This window comes from Carcharodon carcharias (genome assembly GCF_017639515.1).
Source record: "Carcharodon carcharias isolate sCarCar2 chromosome 37 unlocalized genomic scaffold, sCarCar2.pri SUPER_37_unloc_6, whole genome shotgun sequence".
Lineage (NCBI taxonomy): Eukaryota > Metazoa > Chordata > Chondrichthyes > Lamniformes > Lamnidae > Carcharodon > Carcharodon carcharias.
Window position 1 is genome coordinate 127,499 of NW_024470771.1, and position 11,420 is coordinate 138,918.

Here is an 11,420-nt window from a genome sequence, read left to right on the forward strand (position 1 = left end):
TGGGTCAGTGCTTCACTGTTCCCAGCTCTGTCACCGCGTCAGTTCTTCATTGTTCCCAGTTCTGTCACTGGGTCACTGCTTCACTGTTCCCAGCTCTGTCACTGGGTCAGTGCTTCACTGTTCCCAGCTCTGTCACAGGGTCATTTCTTCACTGTTCCCAGCTCTGTCATTGGGTCAGTGCTTCACTGTTCCCAGCTCTGTCACAGGGTCATTTCTTCACTGTTCCCAGCTCTGTCATTGGGTCAGTGCTTCACTGTTCCCAGCTCTGTCACTGGGTCATTGCTTCACTGTTCCCAGCTCTGTCACTGGTCTTTGCTTCACTGTTCCCAGCTCTGTCACTGGGTCATTGCCTCACTGTCCCAGCTCTTCCACTGGGTCTCTTCTTCACTGTTTCCAACTCTGTCACAGGGTCACTGCTTCACTGTTTCCAGCTCTGTCAATGGGTCAGTGCTTCACGGTTCCCAGTTCTGCCACTGGGTCAGTTCTTCACTGTGCACAGCTCTGTCACCGCGTCAGTGCTTCACTGTTCCCAGTTCTGTCACTGGGTCAGTGCTTCACTGTCCCCAGCTCTGCCACTGGGTCACTGCTTCACCGTTCCCATCTCTGTCACTGGGTTGCTGCTTCACTATCCCAGCTGTGTCACTAGCCCCTGCTTCACTGTTCACAGCTCTGTCACTGGGTCATTGCTTCACTGTTCCCTGCTCTGTCACAGGGTCATTGCTTCACTGTCCCAGCTCTTCCACTGGGTCTCTTCTTCACTGTTTCCAGCTCTGTCACAGCGTCAGTGCTTCACTGTTCCCAGCTCTGTCACTGGCTCACTGCTTCACTGTTTCCAGCTCTGTCACTGGGTCAGTGCATCACTCTTTCCATTTCTGTCACTGGTCTGCTCCTTCACTGTCCCTGCTCTGTCACAGGGTCAGTGCTTCACTGTTCCCAGCTCTGTCACTGGATCAGTGCTTCACTGTTCCCAGCTCTGTCACTGGGTCAGTGCTTCACTGTTCCCTTCTCTGCCACTGGGTCACTGCTTCACTGTTCCCAGCTCTGTCACAGGGTCATTTCTTCACTGTTCTCAGCTCTGTCACTGGGTCAGTGCTTCACTGTTCCCAGCTCCATCACTGGTTTACTGCTTCACTGTTCCCAGTTCTGTCACTGGGCTGCTCCTTCAATGTCCCTGCTCTGTCACTGTGTCAGTGCTTCACTGTTCCCAGCTCCATCACTGGTTTACTGCTTCACTGTTCGCAGCTCTGTCACAGGATCAGTGCTTCACTGTTCCCAGCTCTTTCACTGGTTCACTGCTTCACTGTTCCCAGCTTTGTCACAGGGTCAGTGCTTCACTGTTCCCAGCTCTGTCACCTGTTCACTGCTTCACTGTTCCCAGCTCTGTCACTGGGTCAGTGCTTCACTGTTCCCAGCTCTGACACTGGGTCAGTGCTTCACTGTTCCCAGCTCGGTCACTGGGTCAGTGCTTCACTGTTCCCTTCTCTGCCACTGGGTCACTGCTTCACTGTTCCCAGCACTGTCACAGCGTCATTTCCTCACTGTTCTCAGCTCTGTCACTGGGTCAGTGCTTCATTGTTCCCAGTTCTGTCACTGGGCTGCTCCTTCACTGTCCCTGCTCTGTCACTGTGTCAGTGCTTCACTGTTCCCAGCTCCATCACTGGTTTACTGCTTCACTGTTCCCAGCTCTGTCACAGGGTCAGTGCTTCACTGTTCCCAGCTCTGTCACTGGTTCACTGCTTCACTGTTCCCAGCTTTGTAACCTGTGCACTGCTTCATTGTTCCCAGCTCTGTCACCTGTTCACTGCTTCACTGTTCCCAGCTCTGTCACTTTTCAGTGCTTCACTGTTCCCAGCTCTGTCACTGGGTCAGTGCTTCACTGTTCACAGCTCTGTCACTGGGTCTGTGCTTCACTGTTCCCAGCTCTGTCACTGGGTCTGTGCTTCACTGTTCCCAGCTCTGTCACTGGGTCAGTGCTTCACTGTCCCAGTTCTTCCAGTGTGTCACTGCTTCACTGTTCCCAACTATGCCACTGGTCACTGCTTCACTGTTCCCAGCTCTGTCACTGGGTCAGTGCTTCACTGTTCCCAGCTCTATCACTGGGTCACTGCTTCACTGTTCCCAGCTCTGTCACTGGGTCATTGCTTCACTGCTCCCAGCTCTGTCACTGGTCACTATTTCACTGTTCCCAGTTCTGTCACTGGGTCAGTGCTTCCCTGTTCCCAGCTCTGCCACTGGGTCAGTGCTTCACTGTTCCCAGCTCAGTCACTGCCTCATTGTTCCCAGCGCTGTCACTGTGTCAGTGCTTCACTGTTTACCGCTCTGTCACTGGGTCACTGCTTCACTGTTCCCATCTCTGCCACCGGGTCACTGCATCACTGTTCCCAGATCTGACTCTAGGTCATTTGTTCACTATTACCAGCTCTGTCACTGGATCAGTATTTCACTGTTCCCAGTTCTGTCACTGGCTCACTGCTTCACTGTTTCCAGCTCTGTCACTGGGTCAGTGCTTCACTGTTCCCAGTTCTGTCACTGGGTTGCTCCTTCACTGTCTCAGCTCAGTCACTGGGTCAGTGCTTCACTGTTCCCAGTTCTGCCACTGGGTCAGTTCTTCACTGTTCCCAGCGCTGTCACTGCTTCACTGTTCCCAGTTCTGTCACTGGGACACTGCTTCACTGTTCCCAGCTCTGTCACTGGGTCAGTGCTTCACTGTTCCCAGCTCTGTCACTGGGTCAGTGCTTCACTGTTCCCAGCTCTGCCACTGGGTCACTGCTTCACCGTTTCCCTTCTCTGTCACTGTGTTGCTGCTTCACTGTCCCAGCTGTGTCACTAGCCCCTGCTTCACTGTTCACAGCTCTGTCACTGGGTCATTGCTTCACTGTCCCAGCTCTTCCACTGGGTCTCTTCTTCACTGTTTCCAGCTCTGTCACAGCATCAGTGCTTCACTGTTTCCAGCTCTGTCACTGGGTCAGTGCATCACTGTTTCCATTTCTGTCACTGGTCTGCTCCTTCACTGTCCCTGCTCTGTCACTGGGTCAGTGCTTCACTGTTCCCAGCTCTGCCACTTGGTCAGTGCTTCACTGTTCCCAGCTCTGTCACCGCGTCAGTTCTTCATTGTTCCCAGTTCTGTCACTGGGTCACTGCTTCACTGTTCCCAGCTCTTCACTGGGTCAGTTCTTCACTGTTCCCAGCTCTGTCACAGGGTCATTTCTTCACTGTTCCCAGCTCTGTCATTGGGTCACTGCTTCACTGTTCCCAGCTCTGTCACTGAGTCAGTGCTTCACTGTTCCCAGCTCTGCCACTGGGTCGTTTCTTCACTGTTCCCAGCTCTGCCACCAGGTCACTGATTCACTCTCCCACCTCTGCCACTGGGTCACTACTTCACTGTTTTCAGCTCTATTACTGGGTCAGTGATTCACTGTTCCCAGTTCTGTCACTGGGTCAGTGCTTCACTGTTCCCTTCTCTGCCACTGGGTCAGTGCTTCACTGTTCCCAGCTCAGTCACTGCCTCATTGTTCCCAGCGCTGTCACTGTGTCAGTGCTTCACTGTTTACCGCTCTGTCACTGGGTCACTGCTTCACTGTTCCCATCTCTGCCACCGGGTCACTGCATCACTGTTCCCAGATCTGACTCTAGGTCATTTGTTCACTATTACCAGCTCTGTCACTGGATCAGTATTTCACTGTTCCCAGTTCTGTCACTGGCTCACTGCTTCACTGTTTCCAGTTCTGTCACTGGGTCAGTGCTTCACTGTTCCCAGTTCTGTCACTGGGTTCCTCCTTCACTGTCTCAGCTCAGTCACTGGGTCAGTGCTTCACTGTTCCCAGTTCTGCCACTGGGTCAGTTCTTCACTGTTCCCAGCGCTGTCACTGCTTCACTGTTCCCAGTTCTGTCACTGGGACACTGCTTCACTGTTCCCAGCTCTGTCACTGGGTCAGTGCTTCACTGTTCCCAGCTCTGCCACTGGGTCACTGCTTCACCGTTTCCCTTCTCTGTCACTGTGTTGCTGCTTCACTGTCCCAGCTGTGTCACTAGCCCCTGCTTCACTGTTCACAGCTCTGTCACTGGGTCATTGCTTCACTGTCCCAGCTCTTCCACTGGGTCTCTTCTTCACTGTTTCCAGCTCTGTCACAGCATCAGTGCTTCACTGTTTCCAGCTCTGTCACTGGGTCAGTGCATCACTGTTTCCATTTCTGTCACTGGTCTGCTCCTTCACTGTCCCTGCTCTGTCACTGGGTCAGTGCTTCACTGTTCCCAGCTCTGCCACTTGGTCAGTGCTTCACTGTTCCCAGCTCTGTCACCGCGTCAGTTCTTCATTGTTCCCAGTTCTGTCACTGGGTCACTGCTTCACTGTTCCCAGCTCTTCACTGGGTCAGTTCTTCACTGTTCCCAGCTCTGTCACAGGGTCATTTCTTCACTGTTCCCAGCTCTGTCATTGGGTCAGTGCTTCACTGTTCCCAGCTCTGTCACTGGGTCAGTGCTTCACTGTTCCCAGCTCTGCCACTGGGTCGTTTCTTCACTGTGCCCAGCTCTGCCACCAGGTCACTGATTCACTCTCCCACCTCTGCCACTGGGTCACTACTTCACTGTTTTCAGCTCTATTACTGGGTCAGTGATTCACTGTTCCCAGTTCTGTCACTGGGTCAGTGCTTCACTGTTCCCTTCTCTGCCACTGGGTCACTGCTTCACTGTTCCCAGCTCTGTCACAGGGTCATTTCTTCACTGTTCTCAGCTCTGTCACTGGGTCAGTGCTTCACTGTTCCCAGCTCCATCACTGGTTTACTGCTTCACTGTTCCCAGTTCTGTCACTGGGCTGCTCCTTCACTGTCCCTGCTCTGTAACTGTGTCAGTGCTTCACTGTTCCCAGCTCCATCACTGGTTTACTGCTTCACTGTTCCCAGCTCTGTCACCTGTTCACTGCTTCACTGTTCCCAGCTCTGTCACTGGGTCAGTGCTTCACTGTTCCCAGCTCTGTCACTGGGTCAGTACTTCACTGTTCCCAGCTCGGTCACTGGGTCAGTGCTTCACTGTTCCCTTATCTGCCACTGGGTCAGTGCTTCACTGTTCCCAGTTCTGTCACTGGGCTGCTCCTTCACTGTCCCTGCTCTGTCACTGTGTCAGTGCTTCACTGTTCCCAGCTCCATCACTGGTTTACTGCTTCACTGTTCCCAGCTCTGTCACAGGGTCAGTGCTTCACTGTTCCCAGCTATGTCACTGGTTCACTGCTTCACTGTTCCCAGCTTTGTCACAGGGTCAGTGCTTCACTGTTCCCGGCTCTATCACCTGTTCACTTCTTCACTGTTCCCAGCTCTGTCACTGGGTCAGTGCTTCACTGTTCCCAGCTCTGTCACTGGGTCAGTGCTTTACTGTTCCCAGCTCTGTCACTGGGTCTGTCCTTCACTGTTCCCAGCTGTGTCACTGGGTCTGTGCTTCACTGTTCCCTTCTCTGCCACTGGGTCAGTGCTTCACTGTTCCCAGTTCTGTCACTGGGCTGCTCCTTCACTGTCCCTGCTCTGTCACTGTGTCAGTGCTTCACTGTTCCCAGCTCCATCACTGGTTTACTGCTTCACTGTTCCCAGCTCTGTCACAGGGTCAGTGCTTCACTGTTCCCAGCTATGTTACTGGTTCACTGCTTCACTGTTCCCAGCTTTGTCACAGGGTCAGTGCTTCACTGTTCCCGGCTCTGTCACCTGTTCACTTCTTCACTGTTCCCAGCTCTGTCACTGGGTCAGTGCTTCACTGTTCCCAGCTCTGTCACTGGGTCAGTGCTTTACTGTTCCCAGCTCTGTCACTGGGTCTGTCCTTCACTGTTCACAGCTGTGTCACTGGGTCTGTGCTTCACTGTTCCAAGCTCTGTCTCTGGGTCAGTGCTTCACTGTCCCAGTTCTTCCACTGTGTCACTGCTTCACTCTTCCCAACTCTGCCACTGGTCACTGCTTCACTGTTCCCAGCTCTGTCACTGGGTCAGTGCTTCACTGTTCCCAGCTCTGTCACTGGGTCATTGCTTCACTGTTCCCAGCTCTATCACTGGGTCACTGCTTCACTGTTCCCAGCTCTGTCACTGGGTCACTGCTTCACTGCTCCCAGCTCTGTCACTGGTCACTGTTTCACTGTTCCCAGTTCTGTCACTGGGTCAGTGCTTCCCTGTTCCCAGCTCTGCCACTGGGTCAGTGCTTCACTGTTCCCAGCTCGGTCACTGCCTCATTGTTCCCAGCGCTGTCACTGTGTCAGTGCTTCACTGTTTACAGCTCTGTCACTGGGTCACTGCTTCACTGTTCCCATCTCTGCCAGCGGGTCACTCCATCACTGTTCCCAGATCTGACTCTTGGTCATTTGTTCACTATTTCCAGCTCTGTCACTGGATCAGTATTTCACTGTTCCCAGTTCTGTGACTGGCTCACTGCTTCACTGTTTCCAGCTCTGTCACTGGGTCAGTGCTTCACTGTTCCCAGTTCTGTCACTGGGTTGCTCCTTCACTGTCTCAGCTCTGTCAATGGGTCAGTGCTTCACTGTTCCCAGTTCTGCCACTGGGTCAGTTCTTCACTGTTCCCAGCGCTGTCACTGCTTCACTGTTCCCAGTTCTGTTACTGGGACACTGCTTCACCGTTCCCATCTCTGTCACTGGGTTGCTGCTTCACTGTCCCAGCTGTGTCACTAGCCCCTGCTTCACTGTTCACAGCTCTGTCACTGGGTCATTGCTTCACTGTTCCCTGCTCCGTCACTGGGTCATTGCTTCACTGTCCCAGCTCTTCCACTGGGTCTCTTCTTCACTGTTTCGAGCTCTGTCACAGGGTCAGTGCTTCACTGTTCCCAGCTCTGTCACTGGCTCACTGCTTCACTGTTCCCAGCTCTTTCACTGGGTCAGTGCATCACTGTTTCCATTTCTGTCACTGGTCTGCACTTTCCCTGTCCCTGCTCTGTCACTGGGTCAGTGCTTCACTGTTCCCTGCTCTGCCACTGGGTCAGTGCTTCACTGTTTCCAGCTCTGTCACTGGGTCAGTGCTTCACGGTTCCCAATTCTGCCACTTGGTCAGTTCTTCACTGTTCCCAGCTCTGTCAAAGCGTCAGTGCTTCACTGTTCCCAGCTCTGCCACTGGGTCACTGCTTCACCGTTCCCATCTCTGTCACTGGGTTGCTGCTTCACTGTCCCAGCTGTGTCACTAGCCCCTGCTTCACTGTTCACAGCTCTGTCACTGGGTCATTACTTCACTGTTTCCAGCTCTGTCACAGGGTCAGTGCTTCACTGTTCCCAGCCCTGTCACTGCGTCACTGCTTCACTGTTTCCAGCCTGTCACTGTTTCACTGCTTCACTGTTCCCAGCTCTGTCACTGAGTCAGTGCTTCACTGTTCCCAGCTCTGTCACTGGGTCAGTGCTTCACTTTTCCCAGCTCTGCCACAGGGTCACTGCTTCACTGTTCCCATGTCTGTCATTGGGTCAGTGCTTCACTGTTCCCAGCTCTGCCAATGGGTCGTTTCTTCACTGTGCCCAGCTCTGCCACCAGGTCACTGATTCACTCTCCCACCTCTGCCACTGTGTCCCTGCTTCACTGTTTTCAGCTCTATTACTGGGTCAGTGATTCACTGTTCCCAGCTCTGTCACAGGGTCAGTGCTTCACTGTTTCCAGCTCTGTCACTGGATCAGTGCTTCACTGTCCCCAGCTCTGTCACTGGGTCACTGCTTCACTGTTCCCTGCTCTGTCACAGGGTCATTTCCTCACTGTTCTCAGCTCTGTCACTGGGTCAGTGCTTCACTGTTCCCAGTTCTGTCACTGGGCTGCTCCTTCACTGTCCCTGCTCTGTCACTGTGTCAGTGCTTCACTGTTCCCAGCTCCATCACTGGTTTACTGCTTCACTGTTCCCAGCTCTGTCACAGGGTCAGTGCTTCACTGTTCCCAGCTCTGTCACTGGTTCACTGCTTCACTGTTCCCAGCTTTGTCACCTGTGCACTGCTTCACTGTTCCCAGCTCTGTCACCTGTTCACTGCTTCACTGTTCCCAGCTCTGTCACTGGGTCAGTGCTTCACTGTTCCCAGCTCTGTCACTGGGTCAGTGCTTCACTGTTCCCAGCTCTGTCACTGGGTCTGTGCTTCACTGTTCCCAGCTCTGTCACTGGGTCAGTGCTTCACTGTCCCAGTTCTTCCAGTGTGTCACTGCTTCACTGTTCCCAACTCTGCCACTGGTCACTGCTTCACTGTTCCCAGCTCTGTCACTGGGTCAGTGCTTCACTGTTCCCAGCTCTATCACAGGGTCACTGCTTCACTGTTCCCAGCTCTGTCACTGGGTCAGTGCTTCACTGTTCCCAGCTCTGTCACTGGTCACTGTTTCACTGTTCCCAGTTCTGTCACTGGGTCAGTGCTTCCCTGTTCCCAGCTCTGTCACTGGGTCACTGCTTCACTGTTCCTAGCTCTGCCACTGGGTCAGTGCTTCACTGTTCCCAGCTCGGTCACTGCCTCATTGCTCCCAGTGCTGTCACTGTGTCAGTGCTTCACTGTTTACAGCTCTGTCACTGGGTCATTGCTTCACTGTTCCCATCTCTGCCACCGGGTCACTGCATCACTGTTCCCAGATCTGACTCTGGGTCTTTTGTTCACTATTTCCAGCTCTGTCACTGGATCAGTATTTCACTGTTCCCAGTTCTATCACTGGCTCACTGCTTCACTGTTCCCAGCTCTGTCACAGGGTCATTTCTTCACTGTTCTCAGCTCTGTCACTGGGTCAGTGCTTCACTGTTCCCAGTTGTGTCACTGGGCTGCTCCTTCACTGTCCCTGCTCTGTCACTGTGTCAGTGCTTCACTGTTCCCAGCTCCATCACTGGTTTACTGCTTCACTGTTCCCAGCTCTGTCACAGGGTCAGTGCTTCACTGTTTCCAGCTCTGTCACTGGTTCACTGCTTCACTGTTCCCAGCTTTGTCACAGGGTCAGTTCTTCACTGTTCCAGGCTCTGGCACCTGTTCACTGCTTCACTGTTCCCAGCTCTGTCACTGGTCAGTGCTTCACTGTTCCCAGCTCTGTCACAGGGTCATTTCTTCACTGTTCCCAGCTCTGTCATTGGGTCAGTGCTTCACTGTTCCCAGCTCTGTCACTGGGTCATTGCTTCACTGTTCCCAGCTCTGTCACTGGTCTTTGCTTCACTGTTCCCAGCTCTGTCACTGGGTCATTGCCTCACTGTCCCAGCTCTTCCACTGGGTGTCTTCTTCACTGTTTCCAACTCTGTCACAGGGTCAGTGATTCACTGTTCCCAGCTCTGTCACTGGGTCACTGCTTCACTGTTTCCAGCTCTGTCAATGGGTCAGGGCTTCACGGTTCCCAGTTCTGCCACTGGGTCAGTTCTTCACTGTTCCCAGCTCTGTCAAAGCGTCAGTGCTTCACTGTTCCCAGCTCTGCCACTGGGTCACTGCTTCACCGTTCCTATCTCTGTCACTGGGTTGCTGCTTCACTGTCCCAGCTGTGTCACTAGCCCCTGCTTCACTGTTCACAGCTCTGTCACTGGGTCATTACTTCACTGTTTCCAGCTCTGTCACAGGGTCAGTGCTTCTCTGTTCCCAGCTCTGTCACAGGGTCAGTGCTTCACTGTTTCCAGCCTGTCACTGTTTCACTGCTTCACTGTTCCCAGCTCTGTCACTGAGTCAGTGCTTCACTGTTCCCAGCTCTGTCACTGGGTCAGTGCTTCACTTTTCCCAGCTCTGCCACAGGGTCACTGCTTCACTGTTCCCATGTCTGTCATTGGGTCAGTGCTTCACTGTTCCCAGCTCTGCCAATGGGTCGTTTCTTCACTGTGCCCAGCTCTGCCACCAGGTCACTGATTCACTCTCCCACCTCTGCCACTGTGTCCCTGCTTCACTGTTTTCAGCTCTATTACTGGGTCAGTGATTCACTGTTCCCAGCTCTGTCACAGGGTCAGTGCTTCACTGTTTCCAGCTCTGTCACTGGATCAGTGCTTCACTGTCCCCAGCTCTGTCACTGGGTCACTGCTTCACTGTTCCCTGCTCTGTCACAGGGTCATTTCCTCACTGTTCTCAGCTCTGTCACTGGGTCAGTGCTTCACTGTTCCCAGTTCTGTCACTGGGCTGCTCCTTCACTGTCCCTGCTCTGTCACTGTGTCAGTGCTTCACTGTTCCCAGCTCCATCACTGGTTTACTGCTTCACTGTTCCCAGCTCTGTCACAGGGTCAGTGCTTCACTGTTCCCAGCTCTGTCACTGGTGCACTGCTTCACTGTTCCCAGCTTTGTCACCTGTGCACTGCTTCACTGTTCCCAGCTCTGTCACCTGTTCACTGCTTCACTGTTCCCAGCTCTGTCACTGGGTCAGTGCTTCACTGTTCCCAGCTCTGTCACTGGGTCAGTGCTTCACTGTTCCCAGCTCTGTCACTGGGTCTGTGCTTCACTGTTCCCAGCTCTGTCACTGGGTCAGTGCTTCACTGTCCCAGTTCTTCCAGTGTGTCACTGCTTCACTGTTCCCAACTCTGCCACTGGTCACTGCTTCACTGTTCCCAGCTCTGTCACTGGGTCAGTGCTTCACTGTTCCCAGCTCTGTCACTGGTCACTGTTTCACTGTTCCCAGTTCTGTCACTGGGTCAGTGCTTCCCTGTTCCCAGCTCTGTCACTGGGTCACTGCTTCACTGTTCCTAGCTCTGCCACTGGGGCAGTGCTTCACTGTTCCCAGCTCGGTCACTGCCTCATTGTTCCCAGCGCTGTCACTGTGTCAGTGCTTCACTGTTTACAGCTCTGTCACTGGGTCATTGCTTCACTGTTCCCATCTCTGCCACCGGGTCACTGCATCACTGTTCCCAGATCTGACTCTGGGTCTTTTGTTCACTATTTCCAGCTCTGTCACTGGATCAGTATTTCACTGTTCCCAGTTCTATCACTGGCTCACTGCTTCACTGTTCCCAGCTCTGTCACAGGGTCATTTCTTCACTGTTCTCAGCTCTGTCACTGGGTCAGTGCTTCACTGTTCCCAGTTGTGTCACTGGGCTGCTCCTTCACTGTCCCTGCTCTGTCACTGTGTCAGTGCTTCACTGTTCCCAGCTCCATCACTGGTTTACTGCTTCACTGTTCCCAGCTCTGTCACAGGGTCAGTGCTTCACTGTTTCCAGCTCTGTCACTGGTTCACTGCTTCACTGTTCCCAGCTTTGTCACAGGGTCAGTTCTTCACTGTTCCAGGCTCTGGCACCTGTTCACTGCTTCACTGTTCCCAGCTCTGTCACTGGGTCAGTGCTTCACTGTTCCCAGCTCTGTCACAGGGTCATTTCTTCACTGTTCCCAGCTCTGTCATTGGGTCAGTGCTTCACTGTTCCCAACTCTGTCACTGGGTCATTGCTTCACTGTTCCCAGCTCTGTCACTGGTCTTTGCTTCACTGTTCCCAGCTCTGTCACTGGGTCATTGCCTCACTGTCCCAGCTCTTCCACTGAGTGTCTTCTTCAC